The sequence below is a fragment of the Patella vulgata genome, chromosome 6 (genome assembly GCF_932274485.2).
Source record: "Patella vulgata chromosome 6, xgPatVulg1.2, whole genome shotgun sequence".
In the NCBI taxonomy this organism is placed as follows: domain Eukaryota; kingdom Metazoa; phylum Mollusca; class Gastropoda; family Patellidae; genus Patella; species Patella vulgata.
In genome coordinates this window covers 7,884,949-7,898,819 of record NC_065884.2, presented here as the reverse complement: position 1 = coordinate 7,898,819, position 13,871 = coordinate 7,884,949, and the positions used below count along the sequence as shown (strand labels likewise).

Genomic DNA, 13,871 nt, shown 5'->3' with positions numbered 1-13,871 from the left:
CGGTTTTTCGTGCCATCCGAACGACTAGACAGCTTTCCTTGTCAGCCCCTCCGTCCTGCATCACTGACAAGGGAGAACCACGCCGGAAAATCTGGATGAACTTTCTCGGCCAATGCAGGGATCGAACACCCGACCTCCAGGCTAGCGAGCTAGCGTCTTACCCACTTAGCGGCTAAGCATATCCCACAGGAGAATACTACCGGTGTAGACTGGAATAACCAGACACTAAAGATTACCATTCAATTTGGACTCATCGCGTATTCCGCAAACATAACTGATTAGAAATTACAGTAAAAACAGAAACGATTGAATGTAAATCAGTTTATATACATTCATATTACATTATTATATGCGTTGCGACCCATTTGTGTCAATTTCTAGTTACCAAAGAATAGAGATTTAGCTCCTTTAAAGCAACAATGAGTCTATGCAAACCAGAATAATCAGCTTTTAATCATTATAAATGTTGAATATTCTGGGGTTTCATTGCCAAATAACTTGCATTTTCACTGAAATATTTCTCCCTCAAACTTGATAAGCCCGACATCTAAACCACCATTACTCAAGATGACTAATGGAATAAATTCTGGGTCAGATGGTTTCCACAAACAATCTTTGAAGTCTCTGATTATCATTTGAGGGATGTTGAATCTCTTACAAAGAACAATATTGTGAAACAACAAAACACATACTTATAAAAAGCGAATCTAGTTTATTTTAAGGCAACGTTTCAAAGAGTATTTTCTCAACGTTATTAAGCTAATACAGATATGAGGCAAATATATAGACAAATTACAATATCATAACTGAAACCATACATTGGCAACTACAACATATTGTGAAAGTTGAATTTCAAACAGGAATATCAGTCAAAAAATGGCTTCTTTCTGTTCAATATTTACAAGAGAGAGAGAGAAATGGGGTTTAACGTCCACTCGACACAAACAAGGTCATTTCGGGACTAACACATGGTTTAGTTTTATTTCAATAATTCGCTTGCGCGTAGGGGTCTTTAGTAGTGGGAGGAAACCGGAGGACCCGGAGAAAACCCACGAGGTTGGACAGGCGACCCTACTCCTTGTCACGTACAACAGGGGAATCGAAACCCAGCCAGTTGACTCAAAGACAGACCGTATGAAACAGCGCACATGCTAACCATTCGCCATCCACCCCTCCCCCCTCCCCAATATTTACAAAGGTATGATGAAATGAAAATTTGTCAACATACAACATCACCTTTCATTTTCACTAAATCTTTTGTTGCGCAACTTTTTAACCTGAGTGAATCCAAGCCAGGAGATTATCTACTTTCATTAATTGTATTTTGCAGGGGATTCGCAACTAATGAATTGACTGAAAATAATGAAATAAATGTCCTGGGCCCTGTTTCCCGAAAGCTCAACTAAAGACAAAATCCAAATTTTAGTAGATGCTTCAATTTTGATTGGCTAAGCACTAAAATCAATCTAATATTATCCAATCAAATTACTAAAATTTGGATTTCATCTTAGATAAAATTTCGTGAAACATGCCCCTGGTTTATAAATTATCAGGGAGTGTTCTATTCATGGTTTTAAAATTATAATAAAATATATAGGTGCATAATAATATTGTGAGTCACTAGTGTGTCAGTTAAATATAAAGAATATATGTATTATTGTGAGTTACTAGTGTGTCAGTTGAATATAAAGAATAAATTTAATATTGTGAGTTACTAGTGTGTTTGTTGAATATTGAGAGTCAATAGTGTTGTTTGAGTATTAGGTTTATTATAGTGTATCCCTTGTATTGGTGTACAGAATCAGTTTAATAATGTGAGTTATTAATTAGTGTTGTTTGAGCAATACGTTTAATATAGTGTATCGCTTGTGTTTGTATATAGAATCAATTTATTAATGTCATTTATTAGTGTTGTTTGAGTAGCCTAATACATTTCACACTGTGAGTTATTAGTGTTGTTTAGGTTTATTATAGTGAATTATTAGTGTTGTTTGATTAATATGTTTAATATAGTGAGTTACTAGTGTTGTTTGATCAATGAGTTTTATATAGTGAGTCACTTGAGTTGGTATAAAGAATAGGTTTATTATTCTATCATGTCATCTATGTTTATAAACAGATTTAACTTCTCTCTACTGTTCCAAACATCTGATTTACCATCTCTCTAACCTGATATCTCACAACCAACATATGGTCCAACTGTTAAACTCATTTAAAGTAGTGATGTGCGGTTTTTCGGTTTAACCGAATAACCGCGGTTTTTACATATAAACCGAAAACCGAACCGATAAAACAAAAAATAACCCTGCGTTTCGTTTATTTTTTCCAAATTCCTAAATTTTAATATACCCGTTTTTCGTTTCGGAATATTTGAGAAATTCCAAAATTTTAATGTAGCCACCACTTCCGTTTTTATTTTCGATCAAACCAGGCCCCCTATGTATAGAGTGTTTAATAGTTTAATAAGTCTGGACGGCCTAGACTATTTATTTTCTCAATTCGGTTCGGTTTATAATCCAAAATTTTATGCAAGAATTAGCCGGTTGTCAATAGTTGCGCACGATGGCTTCCTCAAGAAGTAAAATATCTTCAACTTCGAGTCCATGGCTCTCTCACTACGAAAGATTGGATGACAGTACAAAATGATAAGTGACAGACGATGCCGACTGAAACAGTGAAACCAAACCATGCAGAAATGCTTGTTTTTTTTAACCATAATTTAAGACACTGAGTCACTGACAGTTTCGATTTGTTGGATAAGTTCTTCGGATCTTTTATAAGCTTACAGTTTACAGTAACTTTATTGTTTCTTGACATTGGTAGGGTGACCCACCATAAATAAATATCTCCATATATCTCGACAATTACGCCACAATATTTATATATATGCCAAGCCTCAAATCAGTTTCACACAATTATAGTCACTAAATAAACGATCATGTTGTACTTAATAAGCTATGACCATTAATCATGTATAAATAATAGACTGAAAACTGGTTCCAAGAGTCGTCCATAACATCCAGACACTTTTGAGTAAAAGATAGGTTACATGCCCTTGTTTTGAAATTAGTCTCGCTTAACCAGTCTATCGACCATTCTACGTCTGATTGACAGGTCGGGATAATCAAGACTACTTTTTTACGAAACGTAACAGAAAGCTAGAACAAGAAATTGAATTTAGAAATAAGCACGTTAGGTAGCTCAACAATCGTTTTAAGAAGCTTGTAAAAGTAAAATGAAACTACTGCTAGTATCATGTTCCTGCCTAACCCGAGTGATTCAGAGATATTATTTGTACTAAACCAAAAGATGCCGCTCTTAACGGTACAGTTAATGATAAAGGGATTTAAAAAATGAAACGAATGTAATTTCTAAATCTGCTGTAATAACCAAGAAGCTTAATTTAACTGCTATTCAAAATCGTCAGCAATAAATTTTTTACGGCTGTAATAGTTGATAGATTTGTAGAGAATTGCACGTGCCATGGCTATTTATAGTATCATACTGTCAGAAAGTTGGTCTCGGCACGGCAAATGTGCACGCTTCAGTGGTAGTCTCGAACTATCAGCGGTGGACTGTATTTCTGTGAGTACATGGGTCACCCTAACATTGATATTATGTCGTTATGTTAATTTCTTATTGTTATGTTAATTTATTATTATGGTGTTGTGTAACTTGTTTGACAAAGTTTGTCAGATCTTTTTTTTTTACAGTAACTTTGTTTTTACTAGTCATAATTAAAGTCATATAACAGTAAAAAAAACTTGTTGTTTACAATTTACATCAATATGTTTTATATTTTTTCTAGCTTCCAAGTATTCATATAAGAGATAACCATAAATCAGTACAATCATAATACAGTGTTTAAATGAATAAAAAAAACGAAAACCGAAACCGAGGTTTTTTGCCCCAGAAAAACCGAAAACCAAAACCGAAAGAAAATTTAAAAACCGCACAATACTACTTGTCATGTACAACCAGGGAATAGTTATCTTAAGCCTATAAAATGTTATGAAAGGAAATGGGGTTCAACCTCCTACTTTTCTGACTTAAATGCAAAAAAGAGATTTTAAATATGAAGGCCATTCGATTGGGCACCTTTTACACCAAAAACGATCCTGTGGTTAATCTTGATTTTAGCTTGAACTCTGATGTTAGACATCTATAATGTTTTTTTGTGAGATCATTCATATCAGTAAATGTTTATTTTCAATATTTCTATTTTATTTAACTTGTGTTACCAGAAAATATCTCAGAATGCACAAAATCTAATCTAATTTCTTTTAATTTTCTGGGGGCTTAGTGCAGCACTGGACCCTATACTTTTATTTCTAAATTCCAGACCACCCACCCCTCATCCCCCCACTGACTTGTACTGCAACTCTCTCTCCCTCTATCTTGAAAACATGGCCTTTTGAACTTTGTCATGAATACAGTATGAACATTTCCCAGAATGTTAAACTATATAATTAGACACCAAGTCCTGTCAATCAAATGCCTGGAGTAAAAAAAATTAAATAGTCAAATTCTGTCAAGCTAAAGTATAATAATAATCTTTATGCAGCCATATTTGACAAGTTGACAGTTGAATCTAGGTGTACTTAATACAATTCTTTCATGATAAATTCTATTTACAAATGTTTAGACTGGGTTGCCAAGACATAACATGTTTACTAAACACAATACACCAATTCTTTGGTTCAAATTGATATTAAAGCTCGTATTAATGAATATTATCAATTTAGTGAAGATGTGCAGCTAAGGTGAGTTAAATTTACCATAAAATGAAATTAAACTATACAGAAAACGTCGATTTTGTTAAATTTGATTAAAACACAGATCCTATTTCAATTTGTTTTTATAGTTCAAAATTTCGTTTTACTTGTCTTTACTACAATGAAACGGTCTATTATGGCAAGTTTTTTGCATGAGATGCACGGAACTGTGGGTAACCCACTACAAATATCAATGCAGATTGTTTATCAAATGTCTAACATCATAGGGACAAAAGCCGCTCGTATGACCTCTGACACGACCTATCGCTACAACTGGTCAGATCTTCATGTAGTGTAAGCCATTGAAAGTTTAAAGAAATGAATCAAAATATAGATCTGTATATTAATGAGATAAGGTTTTGTTTTGTATGTAGTGCGATTCTCCAGTACTAACTAATAGAGAGAAAGATATAGGGTTTAAAGTCTACTCAACAAGAACTGGGCCATTTTGGGATTAATATATGAAATGAAATGAAATGAAATGGGGTTTAACGTCCTACTGTTCAGTTCCTATACTGGGCTAATGAAGAAGACGGGCATACGCCATACAGTGTGCTATGAGGGAAATTTTGCCCGGGCAGCGGCACTATCGCCTACTCTTATATTGAATTCCAACTGCCAAGGGATCTTTTACATGCATTCTAATGTATACACGGGACCTGGGTTTTTCGTCTCATCCGAAGGACTAGACAGCTGTCCTTGGCAGGCCCTCCGTTCTGCACCACTGACAAGGGGAAACCACGTCGGAAAATCGTGATGAACTTTCTCGACCAATGGATTAATATATGGTGCAATTTTACTTCAATAATTTCCTTGTGTATAGGTGTCTTTAACAGTGGGAGGAAACCAAAGAAAGCCCACGAGGTCGGAAACATCAAACTATACAGAGAAAGAAATGGGTTTTAAAGTCTACTCAACATGAACTGGGTCATTTTGGGACTAACATATGGTACAATTTTATTTCAATAATTTACTTGTGCAAAGGGGTCTTTACCAGTGGGGGAAAACCGGATGATACAGGGGAAAAGCCACAAGGTTAGAAACATCAATCAATAAAAAGTCGCATTAATATTTTGTAGGCCCCTAAGCAATGGGTACCGCGAGGACCCTTCCAAAAAAACAAAGTTATGTGTATGTGTTGTGAATCCAGGACATTTTTATCCAACTGGCCGCTCCTGTTTACCACAAATATATATATATAATATATTAACTGAACAATTTATTATAGAATTAATTAAACTACTTATATATATCCTGATTTGGCATTTACACCCCCTAAAGCTCATCCTTAATTTGAAATCCATAAACATTGTGATTAACCATGAGCTAGAGTTCGGTACAGACAGGATGTACAAAATCAAGTAAAATTACCAAGTTAACGTTAAGAATTTGTCTGATATCTTTAAAGATTTTAAAACTTTTACCAAGTTACCGTTAAGAAATTGTCTGATATCTTTAAAATTACCAAGTTACTGTTAAGAAATTGTCTGATATCTTTAAAATTACCAAGTTACCGTTAAGAAATTGTCGGATATCTTTAAAGACTTTATAACTTTTACCAAGTTACAAGAAATTGTCTGATACCTTTAAAGATTTTATAACTTTTACTATAAACCGAACTCTAGTGTTAATACCACTAAACATGCTGGGTTAAAGGAGGCAAGTCTTTAACTTAATATCATCCACCCTCTTCGACATTGAAAACACGAGTTATTTGTCAATTTAAATCAACATTGATGTTATTATCTTACTGTGAAAAGGTGGGCTTGTGAAATCCAAGATTTAAGACACAATGAAAATTATAAAATGCTTTCGAGTACCATTTTTAATGAAGCGACTCAATGAAATGAAATGAAATGGAGTTTAACGTCCTACTGTTCTGCTCCTAACCTGGGCTAATGAAGACGGGCATACGCCATACAGTGTGCTATGAGGGAAATTTTGCCCAGACAGCGGCACTACGGCCTACTCTTATATCGAATTCCAACTGCCAACGGATCTTTTACGTGCACGCCAATGTGTACACAGGACCTCGGTTTTTCGTCCCATCCGAACGACTAGACAGCATTCGTTGTCAGCCCTTCCGTCCTGCATCACTGACAAGGGAGAACCATGCCGGAAAATCTGGATGAACTTTCTCGGCCAATGCAGGGATCGAACACCCGAACTCCAGGCTAGCGAGCTAGCGTCTTACCCACTTAGCGGCTAAGCATATCCCACAGAAGAATACTACCGGTGTAGACTGGAATAACCAGACACTAAAGATTACCATTCAATTTGGACTCATCGCGTATTCCGCAAACATAACTGATTAGAAATTACAGTAAAAACTGAAACGATTGAATGTAAATCAGTTTATATACATTCATATTACATTATTATATGCGTTGCGACCCATTTGTGTCAATTTCTAGGTGCCAAAGAATAGAGATTTAGCTCCTTTAAAGCAACAATGAGTCTATGCAAACCAGAATAATCAGCTTTTAATCATTATAAATGTTGAATATTCTGGGGTTTCATTGCCAAATAACTTGCATTTTCACTGAAATATTTATCCCTCAAACTTGATAAGCCAGACATCTAAACCACCATTACTCAAGATGACTAATGGAATAAATTCTGGGTCAGATGGTTTCCACAAACAATCTTTGAAGTCTCTGATTATCATTTGAGGGATGTTGAATCTCTTACAAAGAACAATATTGTGAAACAACAAAACACATACTTATAAAAAGCGAATCTAGTGTATTTTAAGGCAACGTTTCAAAGAGTATTTTCTTAACAGTATCAAGCTAATACAGATATGAGGCAAATATATAGACAAATTACAATATCATAACTGAAACCATACATTGGCAACTACAACATATTGTGAAAGTTGAATTTCAAACAGGAATATCAGTCAAAAAATGGCTTCTTTCTGTTCAATATTTACAAGAGAGAGAGAGAAATGGGGTTTAACGTCCACTCGACACAAACGAGGTCATTTTGGGACTAACACATGGTTCAGTTTTATTTCAATAATTCGCTTGCGCGTAGGGGTCTTTAGTAGTGGGAGGAAACCGGAGGACCCGGAGAAAACCCACAAGGTTGGACAGGCGACCCTACTCCTTGTCACGTACAACAGGGGAATCGAAACCCAGCCAGTTGACTCAAAGACAGACCGTATGAAACAGTGCACATGCTAACCATTCGCCATCCACCCCTCCCCCCTCCCCAATATTTACAAAGGTATGATGAAATGAAAATTTGTCAACATACAACATCACCTTTCATTTTCACTAAATCTTTTGTTGCGCAACTTTTTAACCTGAGTGAATCCAAGCCAGGAGATTATCTACTTTCATTAATTGTATTTTGCAGGGGATTCGCAACTAATGAATTGACTGAAAATAATGAAATAAATGTACTGGGCCCTGTTTCCCGAAAGCTCAACTAAAGACAAAATCCAAATTTTAGTAGATGCTTCAATTTTGATTGGCTAAGCACTAAAATCAATCTAATATTATCCAATCAAATTACTAAAATTTGGATTTTATCTTAGATAAAATTTCGTGAAACATGCCCAATACATTTCACACTGTGAGTTATTAGTGTTGTTTAGGTTTATTATAGTGAATTATTAGTGTTGTTTGATTAATATGTTTAATATAGTGAGTTACTAGTGTTGTTTGATCAATGAGTTTTATATAGTGAGTCACTTGAGTTGGTATAAAGAATAGGTTTATTATTCTATCATGTCATCTATGTTTATAAACAGATTTAACTTCTCTCTACTGTTCCAAACATCTGATTTACCATCTCTCTAACCTGATATCTCACAACCAACATATGGTCCAACTGTTAAACTCATTTAAAGTAGTGATGTGCGGTTTTTCGGTTTAACCGAATAACCGCGGTTTTTACATATAAACCTAAAACCGAACCGATATAACAAAAAATAACCGTGCGTTTCGGTTATTTTTTCCAAATTCCTAAATTTTAATATAACCGTTTTTCGTTTCGGAATATTTGAGAAATTCCAAAATTTTAATGTAGCCACCACTTCCGTTTTTATTTTCGATCAAACCAGGCCCCCTATGTATAGAGTGTTTAATAGTTTAATAAGTCTGGACGGCCTAGACTATTTATTTTCTCAATTCGGTTCGGTTTATAATCCAAAATTTTATGCAAGAATTAGCCGGTTGTCAATAGTTGCGCACGATGGCTTCCTCAAGAAGTAAAATATCTTCGACTTCGAGTCCATGGCTCTCTCACTACGAAAGATTGGATGACAGTACAAAATGATAAGTGACAGACGATGCCGACTGAAACAGTGAAACCAAACCATGCAGAAATGCTTGGTTTTTTTAACCATAATTTAAGACACTGAGTCACTGACAGTTTCGATTTGTTGGATAAGTTCTTCGGATCTTTTATAAGCTTACAGTTTACAGTAACTTTATTGTTTCTGGACATTGGTAGGGTGACCCACCATTAATAAATATCTCCATATATCTCGACAATTACGCCACAATATTTATATATATATGCCAAGCCTCAAATCAGTTTCACACAATTATAGTCACTAAATAAACGATCATGTTGTACTTAATAAGCTATGACCATTAATCATGTATAAATAATAGACTGAAAACTGGTTCCAAGAGTCGTCCATAACATCCAGACACTTTTGAGTAAAAGATAGGTTACGTGCCCTTGTTTTGAAATTAGTCTCGCTTAACCAGTCTATCGACCATTCTACGTCTGATTGACAGGTCGGGATAATCAAGACTACTTTTTTACGAAACGTAACAGAAAGCTAGAACAAGAAATTAAATTTAGAAATAAGCACGTTAGGTAGCTCAACAATCGTTTTAAGAAGCTTGTAAAGTAAAATGAAACTACTGCTAGTATCATGTTCCTGCCTAACCCGAGTGATTCAGAGATGCCGCTCTTAACGGTACAGTTAATGATAAAGCGATTTAAAAAATGAAACGAACGTAATTTCTAAATCTGCTGTAATAACCAAGAAGCTTAATTTAACTGCTATTCAAAATCGTCAACAATAAATTTTTTACGGCTGTAATAGTTGATAGATTTGTAGAGAATTGCACGTGCCATGGCTATTTATAGTATCATACTGTCAGAAAGTTGGTCTCGGCACGGCGAATGTGCACGCTTCAGTGGTAGTCTCGAACTATCAGCGGTGGACTGTATTTCTGTGAGTACATGGGTCACCCTAACATTGGTATTATGTCGTTATGTTAATTTATTATTATTATGTTAATTTATTATTATTATGTTAATTTATTATTGTTATGTTAATTTATTATGTTAATTTATTATTATTATGTTAATTTATTATTATTATGTTAATTTATTATTGTTATGTTAATTTATTATTGTTATGTTAATTTATTATTATGGTGTTGTGTAACTTGTTTGACAAAGTTTGTCAGATCTTTTTTTTTACAGTAACTTTGTTTTTACTAGTCATAATTAAAGTCATATAACAGTAAAAAAAAAACTTGTTGTTTACTGTTTTATATTTTTTCTAGCTTCCAAGTATTCATATAAGAGATAACCATAAATCAGTACATTCATAATACAGTGTTTAAATGAATAAAAAAAAACGAAAACCAAAATTGAGGTTTTTTGCCCCAGAAAAACCGAAAACCGAAACCGAAAGAAAATTTAAAAACCGCACAACACTAATTTAAAGGGACTCTCACTCTTTTTCTTCAGTAAATAAAGTTTAAATAGCACCTCAGCACAATCTAGTCATTTTAATTATGAGACAAAGAAACTACTCCATTGTTCAATTTGAAGCCAGTAGATGCGGGGTCAGGATATTGGACCTTCAACCAGAATGTCTCGGATTTGAATCTTGACATCATCAAGAAAATTGGGTTTACTAATCTGCTATTTACAAAATAATATAAATATGGATATCATCAAAAGAGACAAGCGGGATCGACCTACTGAAGGTTTTAGACCATTGAACCACAACAGTAACATGAGCATCCCAAAAAGATCTGAATTTTTCCAGCCTGGCACCTTTAAGCACATTTATACTTTTTTATCTTTTCACTCGCACTGGACCTTTAACCCTCCCAAATATCTTATCTTGAAGGTAATTTTTTAACTTGTAAAAAGGGATATCTTTCACTGTTATTTCACGATAAGTTAGAAGTATTATATGACTGTACCATGCTTCATTACCCTAATCTTTCTTCAACATTTAACTCTGACTAATAGTAGGCTCATACCTCGTGAGAAAACACAGCTTTACGCTTCAATTTCTTAAAGAGAGAAATGGGGTTGAATATCAACATAGTAGGCTTGTACCTCATATCTTGTGAGAAAATACAGTTTAACACTTCAATTTCATAAAGAGAGAAATGGGGTTTAACATCAACATAGTAGGCTCGTACCCCAGACCTTGTGAGGAAATAAAGTTTTACGTTTCAATTTCTTAAAGAGAGAAATGGGGTTTAACATCAACACAGTAGGCTCGTACCCCAGACCTTGTGAGAAAATACAGTTTAACACTTCAATTTCTTAAAGAGAGAAATGGGGTTTAACATCAACACAGTAGGCTCGTACCCCAGACCTTGTGAGAAAATACAGTTTAACACTTCAATTTCTTAAAGAGAGAAATGGGGTTTAACATCAACATAGTAGGCTCGTACCCCAGACCATGTGAGAAAATAAAGTTTTACGTTTCAATTTCTTAAAGAGAGAAATGGGGTTTAATATCAACATGTCAGTAGACTCATACCTCATGAAATAATACAGGTTTACGCTTCAATTTCTTAAAGAAAGAAATGGTGTTTCATGTCAACTTAATACCAACAAGCCAATTACAAGACTAACACATTAGGGTCTTTAGCTGCTGAAGGAAACTGGAAGATACTGAGAAAACCCACGAGATCGAATAGGCACACCTACTCCTTATGTACAAGCTACAGATCAAACCCACAACCACTTGACTCAATGACATACCTTATGAGTTGACGAGCACATCTTATACCACTCCACAACCCAACCCATCTTCTTAAAGAGGAGCCATTAGCATATAATTCAAAAAATCCTGTTGGAATCACATGTTAAATATATAGACGAATTCCTTATTTAATACTAGGTTTAAAGGGAATTAATTATACTAGGCCTTGTGAGTCCTTGTAGGAAAATTTACATTCATAGTATATAGACAATATCAATTCCTTATAACTGATACTAGACGTTGTGATTCCTTGTAGGGAATTACACATTCATAGTATATAGACTATATCAATTCCTTATAACTGATACTAGACGTTGTGATTCCTTGTAGGGAATTACACATTCATAATATATAGACTATATCAATATAATACTAGGTGTTGCAACTCCTTGTGGAAAATTACACATTCATAATATATGTATATAGACTAGCGACATGTATATCAATTACTTACTTAAAGATACATTACTTTATTCTGAGTGAAGATATTAGCCTTTGAAGGTTTGACACGATGTGTGCACTGATTGTAACCACCGTACTGGTTGTTCAAAGTTTAGCATGGCTGAACCATTCTCATATACTTAAAATCGGTCCTATCCCATGGCATCGAGACTTGATTATGGTCTGGTCATGTTAATAAATGTCTTACTTTATAGTATATGTAACATTTAAGACCGGAAATAGGCAGATTTAGCTCTTGGCATGTTTAATACTAGGCGTTGTGAGTTCTTGCGGGCAATTACAAATACATAATAAAAATCCTAATTGATTCACAGCTGTCCATGCTGTTTATATTAAAACGTTATTCATGTTTGACTGTTTCAACAATTCATCAAAAAGGCGTATAATCTATTGTCACTGGGATTTAAAGTGAAAGGTAGATATAAAAACAACAGCCATTAAATGTCTGGGATAATATTATACCTGTATTAAAACAAAAGTTTTATAAAGGGCTATATTTTAGTTAAAATAAGGTGAACAATTTAAGTCTGAGAGTGCTTTAGTTAGGCCAGGCCCCAAGTTCACAAAGCACTCTCAGACTTAAGTTAAGAATTTACTCAACTTTCAATAACTGTTTAAGAGAAATATCTTTGATCTAGAAGCATAAAACTTTGCATATAGTTTCTTATTGATGTATTTGATACATTAAAACAATAAAAGTTTTATAAAGGGTTATATTTTAGTTATATTAAGGTAAACAATTTTGAGTAAATTCTCAACTTAAGTCTGAGAATGCTTTGTGAAATCGGGACCTGGTCTTTATCTAAATCTTACATAATGTATCTTTAATCTATTATGAATAAAGCTATGATGAATCCTACTGTATATCATACCTATAGGAAATTAAACAGGAAGATATTGTTCAACATGCTCCATTTAGTTCTAACAAGTAACTTCCCCTTGTCAGTGGTGCAGGACGGAGGGCCTGACAAGGACAGCTGTCTAGTCGTTCGGATGGGACGAAAAACCGAGGTCCCGTGTACATATTGGCGTGCACGTAAAAGATCCCTTGGCAGTTGGAATTTGATATAAGAATAGGCCGTAGCGCCGCTGCCCGGGCAAAATTTCCCTCATAGCACACTGTATGGCGTATGCCCGTCTTTATTAGCCCAGCTTAGGAGCAGAACAGTAGGATGTTAAACCCCATTTCATTTCATTTCATTTCTAACAAGTAATACATTATATAAGATATTACATTTACAGGAATTTACATCCCTAGGGTGATTCACATAATATGGTAATTTACATTAAGTGGGGATCAAGAAACTGTCTGTGTAGCTCAGCTGGGGTATTTAATTTAGTTTGCTTGGTTGCAGAGTCTTGTCAGGGGTAATAAGTAACCCCAATGAAATGGGATTTAATGTCTTCACCACTCTTATTTTAAATTTCAACTGGCAAGGGTTCTTTTTTGTGCACACCGGCATGTACACAGTACTTTAGTTTGTCATCCCATCCGAACAACTAGATACGCTCCTTGCCAGGCCCTCTTGTTCTGCACCACTGACAAAGGGAAACCAAGCCAGAAACTTTCTCGGCTAACAGCCTGGTTAGCCAGCACCTTCTCACATGGCTACTTAGGCTCCAGCAGAAAAGTTAAATTAATTTCA

At 34.7% G+C, this 13,871-nt stretch overlaps 1 protein-coding gene and 1 long non-coding RNA gene across 6 annotated transcripts in view; one reads left to right on the top strand and one right to left on the bottom strand.

The window, feature by feature from the left end:
• The window catches only part of LOC126824910 (proteoglycan 4), a 160,066-nt gene that overhangs the window by 107,285 nt on the left and 38,910 nt on the right, over positions 1–13,871 (bottom strand). The window lies entirely within an intron of this gene.
• Positions 1–13,871, top strand: part of LOC126825003 (uncharacterized) — a 105,624-nt gene that overhangs the window by 65,413 nt on the left and 26,340 nt on the right. The gene's annotated exons all lie outside the window — the stretch shown is intronic.